The sequence below is a fragment of the Physella acuta genome, unplaced genomic scaffold (assembly GCF_028476545.2).
Source record: "Physella acuta isolate Inbredline_101_S28 unplaced genomic scaffold, ASM2847654v3 ptg001120l, whole genome shotgun sequence".
In the NCBI taxonomy this organism is placed as follows: domain Eukaryota; kingdom Metazoa; phylum Mollusca; class Gastropoda; family Physidae; genus Physella; species Physella acuta.
This window is the reverse complement of record NW_026732637.1, coordinates 152,322-158,321: the sequence shown is the minus strand read 5'-3', so window position 1 is coordinate 158,321 and position 6,000 is coordinate 152,322.

Below are 6,000 nucleotides of genomic sequence, written 5' to 3'. Positions count from 1 at the left end.
GAGCTATAAATAGACGCCAACCGATATGAATATGCAAAGAAGGGCATCGATTGCTTATGTTGTATGCTAGATAGGGGAGGTATCTATTTCTAGATAAAGATAAATCAAATTAAACTGATGATCTCGATACTCGCCAAACGTCTTTCCATAAAAAGGAATTAAACTAAGTTAACATCCTATTCCTTTGGAACGCTCTTAATTAAATACGTTGAATTCAATTTTCTTTGGGTTTTTTTCCCTAATAGCTTTATGTTTTTCAAAGATACACAAAAATTATAATTTAAAATATGTTTTTGAAAGGACACAAAAAATTCTATAAATAACATCATCTAGCGCATGTTGTAGCCTATGTTAGTGACCAACATGTAGCTTTTAAACCGGCATCTTCACGGTCTGTTTCAGACCGCACAAAGCCAGTTTGTCGAAGTTCGCTACGTCGAAAGGCCTGCCTAGCTAATGGGAGTGGAACCAGAAACAAGTTATGCTAACAGCCTTCATATTGCCTACATGTTTTGAACGAGCTTTTGATTCCAGACAAGTTTATATATTTTGTTAAGATGTAGTTACACACATGCATGTATATAATATATATATATATATATATATATATATATATATATATATTATATATATATATATATATATTATATATATATATATATATATATATATATATATGTATATATATATAAATATATATTATATATATATATATATATATATATATATATATATATATATAATTATATATATATATATATATTGGTATATATGTTGTTTATATATGTTGTATATATATATATATATATATATATATATATATATATATATATATATATTTATATATATATATATATATATATAATACACTATTTGTGCAACTAGACTTGCATGACAGATAAACTAGCATGAACAGGATGGTTATGTATTTGAGAACATTTACAATACAAACAAATTCACTATCGTGTGTAGTCTACCACCCTCCTCCCCCTTTCCGCGACTCACCTGCCCCAGACTTACAACATGCCCATAACTATATCTAAGAGAAGACACCACCTCCTATCCGCCCCCCTACCCACCAACGAATTAACCGCTCATTTTAGCAGACCCTGCAGCCCCTTTTTGCAGCACGGGCTATATTATAGTACAACACACATCTGTATTCCCCCTGCAGCTTGTTCACTTATTTCCCCTGGTTAATTACCTCCCCTGTACATAATCTGAATGATCCACGAAATTAATCCTGGCACTAGAGTTTTAACCATCCCAAACATAATGGAAGGACATCACAACAATAGGAAATTAGCTAACATAATTTACGTCCTCCAGCTGAACAGAAAGAATGGGAGACCATCCAGAAATGTTGATGTGTGTGCTGTTGTCCCTTATCTCGCTATTTGATAACTTCGTTATTGAATCAGTTAGCTGTAAAGTGTGAGCTTGTTCTTGCTTGCTAATTAATATTACGGGATTATCACCTTTTACGTTTTCTTTCCTATCCGCAACTCCGGGGGGTGCACTTGATATTTTCGGGAGGGGAGGGGGAGCGGGACACTGGTAAAAGTTTTTATTTTCTATATAAATTCTATTTCGTTCCGGGGGGGGGGGGGTGTAGACTTTCTTCGGGGGGGGGGCGGCGGAAAGTCAGAAAGATGTCAGTTGTTATTTTTATTTTAAATTTATTCATGCAAGTTTTTTTATGGTGTGTAAACGGACGGGTTGAAGTATAAGCTGCTGTTTTGTGCTACCAATAGGAGATGGTGTTATACGCTTGATTGAACCGGTGTGGTCGGGCGTCAGGGCGTAAGATTGTTAACTCCCAAAATTCTCTAGTTCACATCCCCGGGAAGATGAAGCTCGTTGGCTGAGGACACAAACCATCTAGGTGAGATAACTCCAAAAATTAACAGCTGCTTTGCAGATTAATTCGTGGGTGGACAACCAGTCTAGATAGAAAAGTCAAAGGGGCTATATGACGGGGAATACTTATAAGTTGGAGAAAATCACATCCAATATTACAATTTAAAACAAAGTATAAGAAGGACGAAGTTTTAATTGTTTTGTTTCAGGTAAACCTTCTACTAGACTTATTGAACAACTATTTAGTTGTATATCAATTTTTTATATCTATTTTGTAATTGTAGTTACTTACAAAAGTCTACTCATTAGCTCAGGACAAATGAACAAAAAAAATGTTCCAACAAAGTGTTGTGAGTGGGAGTAAGGTGTGCTGTTTAACAAAGGTGTAGATCACTGGGGGGGGGGGAGTAAGGTGTGCTGTTTAACAAAGGTGTAGATCACTAGGGGCAGTGGGGGTAAGGTGTGCTGTTTTAACAAAGGTGTAGATCACTAGGGTGGAGTGGGAGTAAGGTGGTGCTGTTTTAACCAGGTAATGTGCTTCTTCCTGACTGAACCTGGCTTACCTACTGGCTCGCCAATACTTGGTCACCAGTACTTGGTCACCAGTACTTGGTCACCAGTACTAGGTCAACAGTACTAGGTCACCAGTACTTGGTCACCAGTACTTGGTCACCAGTACTTGGTCACCAGTACTAGGTCACCAGTACTAGGTCACCAGTACTTGGTCACCAGTACTTGGTCACCAGTACTAGGTCACCAGTACTAGGTCACCAGTACTAGGTCACCAGTACTAGGTCATCAGTACTAGGTCACCATTATCTAGTCACCACGACTTGTTTGAATTGCTTTGGCATAATTACATGGTAACCTCTAATTAAACATCACCAATTAGCCAACGCTGCTTGGTTTACTATTATACCACTAATATGGCACAACTAATTGGACCCCACTTACTAGCCCCAACTAATCAGTCAACACTAATTGACCCTTTAAAAAAAATGTCCACCTCTTCTTAGTCACCATTATTTGGTCCCCATTAATTACCACTACTGTAAAGCCATTTATTGGCCATCATTAATACTTACCACTATTGTCAGCTCTTTATTAACCAAGCTTATTATTTCGATATAATAAAAAGGTTTGAACAACAGGTCTAGGGACAACCTACGGCTACATTTTTACAATTACTGGGCGTGTTTACACGCGATATTTTAAAACAAAAATAAAATTCTTCTATGCCAGATAAATTGAAAAAAATCGCAGGTACGCGGCACAAGGATGTTATTATCATAGTAAAAAACAACACATTTAACGTTTTTTAAACCCACACCCATGCCAAATTAGCTTAAATCCATCCCAGAACTATTTTTTTAAAATTCCGTGTTTATGTCCCCTTAACAGACAAAAGCGTGATTAAAAACTCAAGGGACGTAACTGTGGTTTCAGCAATGTCTAACTGAGGAGTTGCATTTTTTTTCATTAGCTTGTGTTTTTTAACTTCACATAAGAAGCGTCTGTTTCTTCAATCCGACTCACACATGTTTCTCACGTGAATTATCGCTCACAATTAGGTTAACATTCACACGTTAAACGTAAAAACAAGGTTAACGTCTTAATGTAAAAATGTCAGTCTAACAATGTTCAAACTTTACCGATCTTATCGTGGTAGAATAGCAATAAACAGGTGCTGAAGATGACTACAAATTGTCCTTTTTTGTTGGGACATAAAACACGATCGGCAGAATGGAATGTTAAAATATCACTGTATGGGTGGGTATAATTGTGTGGAGCTATATTTTTTTCTGGTTTGCTTGATTTGTCTAGGTTTTTTTTTTTTTTTTTTTTTTTAGAATTTGTGACTTTTTCTTTCTTTTTTGAAAATGTTTTGTTTGCCGATGAGTCTGATCTAGGCTTAGATAAAGCAAGTAATGTGTTTTGTTAGTCGTATTGTTCCTGGTCGGGTCGTAGGGGTCATCCATAAATGACGTCACGTTTTTGGCGATTTTTACCTCTCCCCCCCCCCCTACTCTCCGTCACACATTATCACAAAAATCCAGACCCCCCTCCCCTCTAAAATAACATCACACCTCAGCCTACAGTTCCCCCCCCCCCCCCTCAAAATTGAAGTTGATTTTTTTTTCTTTTGCAGTCGAAAAATCCTTTTAAGATAATAGGAATTTTATTGGTCAAGTTATTTTCGTTACCGTTTTACTGTCGATAGTTATCTGCCCATGTTATTGGATACTGGTTATCGTCGTGGCTCGCTCCGACGTATCAACATCAGATCCATAATTGACGATTTTCTATTTTTAGTTTTTACTTGGGCATACTCGCACTTAAAAAAAACTTATTTTTTTCAAAATACAACGAAAGTAAAATAGGAAAAATAGAAACCTATTTAGATCAGGTTTCCTGTAGGTTTCGTTTTACTTTTTTTTTTATCTAATTTTCTTCCCGACTGATTAGAAAATCGATTTAAGACCGAAATTCACGAACTGCCCGTTAAGTAGAGAGACGTCTCCATGTTGAATTAAGTATTTTGGAAGGGGGAGGGGGAGGGAAACGTATTGTCAAATGTAGTTCAATAGGTAGCAGGCTCAGTTGTTTTATACAAACTTGTATTATACAGAGATACCAAGAGAAGTAATACAAGTGATCTGTACTATCAAGTTATCTCCCTGTTTTAATTAAATTGCCTACTTAGATACCTAATCATTTTTTTAATGAATTTGTTTTGACAAGAATCATTAATGCGCTTTTTTTTTTCGCCTCAGACATGTAATTTATAGCGTCAGTTTTGTGTTCGCTTTAGTATTACAGTTTTCATCATCGGCTTGTGAGGACTGATACAGATTTACAATTGAAATATTTCTTTCTTACTTGTAGCCTGCTTTGGTTCATTTAAAATGGTTTACTTATACATAGATCTAATACAAAACGTCTAAATATAAAGAAAAAATAAATATTAAAAACCAACCTGAAACTGAAAATGCAAATGTGTAATTAAATGATTATTCAAGGGATTTTTTTTTCTCGGCGTGGTGGGCTGAGGGGACGAGGGGGGGGGGGGGAGAGAGGGGGAATTTTTTTTTTTTTTAAAGTAGAGCTGAAATGAATTTGGGATTACAGAGAATTAAAATGATACAAATTTTAAGCAATCGGAAAAGCAATGTTATTACAATGAGACACGTAAAAGCAAACACTCTCCCCTTTCAAACATCTATATCTATACAGTCCTCAATTCGTTTTTTTTTTCCTTTTTATTTATTTTTATTTTTTATTAATTCAATTGTTTTAAACATTTTAAATCAGTAATAATTATTTATTTGATAGATTTTACACAAGATCAAGGACATTTAAAAAATAAAAGAACTATTAAACCACCATGAAACTTAGATTGCAAATGAGAAATTAAATGATGATAATGTAATTTAAGATAAGACATGTTTTAAACAGTGTTTGAAAACTAAATTAGAACATGAAATTTAACAATATATTAGTAATGTGTACTGCCTTAATAATAAACGCGTAGAACTAAGTTTTAAACTCTTTACGTTTATTCAATTATTTTTTTAAAGGTAGGAGTGTATGTGTAATCTATTTGTAATTACGTTTGTCTTGTTAGCTATTGTTACGTCCCTTGTATTGTGTATATCATAGTTATGTCCCTTGAGTATTCAGTCTCTGTTGACCGTATTAGTGTATAATATTAAATGTTGTGTGTGTGTGTGTTGTATTACATGGAAGCCTGAGACAAGACGTATGATGTATGTAAATTAAAGTACTAAAGTCAATGTGAAGAAGTTACCAGTTTTTTCTGAGTGATGACAATACGTAATGTAACGTTTATACTTGTTTCTGCAAAACAATGTATCCAAAATACTGTGTGATGACATGACCACAATGCCCTGTTTGGGTCAATCATTCAGGTTTAGTTGTTGACACGATACTGATTGTATACCCACTATGTATTTATCTGTTGTGCTTATTCTAATGCAAGTTGCACGGAGGTAAATTAATTTCACTGGTAGACATCCACCCACCTCACACTGGGGTATCCACACGCATGGCCATCCATGGATTTCCAAATTGCAATCTATCCACTCTTTGACTGCCACCCACCCATCCACGCAATGATTA